Source organism: Spea bombifrons, chromosome 2 (genome assembly GCF_027358695.1).
Source record: "Spea bombifrons isolate aSpeBom1 chromosome 2, aSpeBom1.2.pri, whole genome shotgun sequence".
Lineage (NCBI taxonomy): Eukaryota > Metazoa > Chordata > Amphibia > Anura > Pelobatidae > Spea > Spea bombifrons.
This window is the reverse complement of record NC_071088.1, coordinates 142,175,833-142,178,332: the sequence shown is the minus strand read 5'-3', so window position 1 is coordinate 142,178,332 and position 2,500 is coordinate 142,175,833. Positions and strand designations below refer to the sequence as shown.

Below are 2,500 nucleotides of genomic sequence, written 5' to 3'. Positions count from 1 at the left end.
CTGGTTAGTACCTGGATGGGAGACCGCCTGGGAATACCAGGTGTTGTAGGCTTTTAATTTTTTCTCACAGTCCGGGGAGAGCTTTTTGCCATGTGTTTCTTGCTCATCATCAAAGCTTTAAACCCTTATTTGAACCTTCTCACCTTCTCTGTCCTGTCCCAGGGCTTATAATTCTTTTTGTCTGACGACAAGCAGCAGCAGCAGCAGCAGCAGCAGCAGCAGCAGCAGCAGCAGCAGCAGCAGCAGCAGCAGCAGCAGCAGCAGCAGCAACAGAATAAGAGAAGTAAAATAAAAAACTTTCACACCTGCGGCCATATCACCCTGAAAGCGCCCGATCTCGTCTGATCTTGGAAGCTAAGCAGGGTTGGGCCTGGTTAGTACCTGGATGGGAGACCGCCTGGGAATACCAGGTGTTGTAGGCTTTTAATTTTTTCTCACAGTCCGGGGAGAGCTTTTTGCCATGTGTTTCTTGCTCATCATCAAAGCTTTAAACCCTTATTTGAACCTTCTCACCTTCTCTGTCCTGTCCCAGGGCTTATAATTCTTTCTGTCTGACGACAAGCAGCAGCACAAGCAGCAGCAGCAGCAGCAGCAGCAGCAGCAGCAACAGAATAAGAAAAGTAAAATAAAGAGCTTTCACACCTGCGGCCATACCACCCTGAAAGCGCCTGATCTCGTCTGATCTCGGAAGCTAAGCAGGGTTGGGCCTGGTTAGTACCTGGATGGGAGACCGCCTGGGAATACCAGGTGTTGTAGGCTTTTTCTTTTCTCACAGTCCGGGGAGAGCTTTTTGCCATGTGTTTCTTGCTCATCATCAAAGCTTTAAACCCTTATTTGAACCTTCTCACCTTCTCTGTCCTGTCCCAGGGCTTATAATTCTTTCTGTCTGACGACAAGCAGCAGCAGCAGCAGCAGCAGCAGCAGCAGCAGCAGCAGCAGCAGCAGCAGCAGCAGCAGCAGCAGCAGCAGCAGCAGCAGCAGAATAAGAGAAGTAAAATAAAAAACTTTCACACCTGCGGCCATACCACCCTGAAAGCGCCCGATCTCGTCTGATCTCGGAAGCTAAGCAGGGTTGGGCCTGGTTAGTACCTGGATGGGAGACCGCCTGGGAATACCAGGTGTTGTAGGCTTTTAATTTTTTCTCACAGTCCGGGGAGAGCTTTTTGCCATGTGTTTCTTGCTCATCATCAAAGCTTTAAACCCTTATTTGAACCTTCTCACCTTCTCTGTCCTGTCCCAGGGCTTATAATTCTTTTTGTCTGACGACAAGCAGCAGCAGCAGCAGCAGCAGCAGCAGCAGCAGCAGCAGCAGCAGCAGCAGCAGCAGCAGCAGCAGCAGCAGCAGCAGCAGCAGCAGCAACAGAATAAGAGAAGTAAAATAAAAAACTTTCACACCTGCGGCCATACCACCCTGAAAGCGCCCGATCTCGTCTGATCTCGGAAGCTAAGCAGGGTTGGGCCTGGTTAGTACCTGGATGGGAGACCGCCTGGGAATACCAGGTGTTGTAGGCTTTTAATTTTTTCTCACAGTCCGGGGAGAGCTTTTTGCCATGTGTTTCTTGCTCATCATCAAAGCTTTAAACCCTTATTTGAACCTTCTCACCTTCTCTGTCCTGTCCCAGGGCTTATAATTCTTTCTGTCTGACGACAAGCAGCAGCAGCAGCAGCAGCAGCAGCAGCAGCAGCAGCAGCAGCAGCAGCAGCAGCAGCAGCAGAATAAGAGAAGTAAAATAAAAAACTTTCACACCTGCGGCCATACCACCCTGAAAGCGCCCGATCTCGTCTGATCTCGGAAGCTAAGCAGGGTTGGGCCTGGTTAGTACCTGGATGGGAGACCGCCTGGGAATACCAGGTGTTGTAGGCTTTTAATTTTTTCTCACAGTCCGGGAAGAGCTTTTTGCCATGTGTTTCTTGCTCATCATCAAAGCTTTAAACCCTTATTTGAACCTTCTCACCTTCTCTGTCCTGTCCCAGGGCTTATAATTCTTTTTGTCTGACGACAAGCAGCAGCAGCAGCAGCAGCAGCAGCAGCAGCAGCAGCAGCAGCAGCAGCAGCAGCAGCAGCAGCAGCAGCAGCAGCAGCAGCAGCAGCAGCAGCAGCAGCAGCAGCAGCAGCAGCAACAGAATAAGAGAAGTAAAATAAAAAACTTTCACACCTGCGGCCATACCACCCTGAAAGCGCCTGATCTCGGAAGCTAAGCAGGGTTGGGCCTGGTTAGTACCTGGATGGGAGACCGCCTGGGAATACCAGGTGTTGTAGGCTTTTAATTTTTTCTCACAGTCCGGGGAGAGCTTTTTGCCATGTGTTTCTTGCTCATCATCAAAGCTTTAAACCCTTATTTGAACCTTCTCACCTTCTCTGTCCTGTCCCAGGGCTTATAATTCTTTCTGTCTGACGACAAGCAGCAGCAGCAGCAGCAGCAGCAGCAGCAGCAGCAGCAGCAGCAGCAGCAGCAGCAGCAGCAACAGAATAAGAAAAGTAAAATAAAGAGCTTTCACA

At 50.0% G+C, this 2,500-nt stretch overlaps 7 non-coding genes and 1 pseudogene across 7 annotated transcripts in view; all 8 read left to right on the top strand.

Annotated features, from left to right (window-relative positions):
- The window catches only part of LOC128477172 (5S ribosomal RNA), a 119-nt gene extending 67 nt beyond the window's left edge, over positions 1 to 52 (top strand). The window contains exon 1 of the ribosomal RNA XR_008348154.1: positions 1 to 52. This exon is cut by the window's left edge and continues 67 nt beyond it. This is a non-coding gene — a ribosomal RNA (5S ribosomal RNA).
- Positions 53 to 303: 251 nt separating this feature from the next.
- LOC128478598 (5S ribosomal RNA) lies at positions 304 to 422 on the top strand. Its single transcript, XR_008349508.1, has one exon. It is a non-coding gene; the product is annotated as a 5S ribosomal RNA (ribosomal RNA).
- Positions 423 to 640: 218 nt separating this feature from the next.
- LOC128477229 (5S ribosomal RNA) lies at positions 641 to 759 on the top strand. The gene has a single exon (XR_008348211.1). It is a non-coding gene; the product is annotated as a 5S ribosomal RNA (ribosomal RNA).
- Positions 760 to 1,011: 252 nt separating this feature from the next.
- Positions 1,012 to 1,130, top strand: LOC128480534 (5S ribosomal RNA). The gene has a single exon (XR_008350517.1). It is a non-coding gene; the product is annotated as a 5S ribosomal RNA (ribosomal RNA).
- Positions 1,131 to 1,393: 263 nt separating this feature from the next.
- Positions 1,394 to 1,512, top strand: LOC128480522 (5S ribosomal RNA). The gene has a single exon (XR_008350515.1). It is a non-coding gene; the product is annotated as a 5S ribosomal RNA (ribosomal RNA).
- A 233-nt stretch (positions 1,513 to 1,745) lies between these two features.
- LOC128480510 (5S ribosomal RNA) lies at positions 1,746 to 1,864 on the top strand. The gene has a single exon (XR_008350514.1). It is a non-coding gene; the product is annotated as a 5S ribosomal RNA (ribosomal RNA).
- Positions 1,865 to 2,154: 290 nt separating this feature from the next.
- LOC128479849 (uncharacterized) lies at positions 2,155 to 2,263 on the top strand (annotated as a pseudogene).
- A 236-nt stretch (positions 2,264 to 2,499) lies between these two features.
- Position 2,500, top strand: part of LOC128477041 (5S ribosomal RNA) — a 119-nt gene continuing 118 nt past the window's right edge. The window contains exon 1 of the ribosomal RNA XR_008348030.1: position 2,500. This exon is cut by the window's right edge and continues 118 nt beyond it. This is a non-coding gene — a ribosomal RNA (5S ribosomal RNA).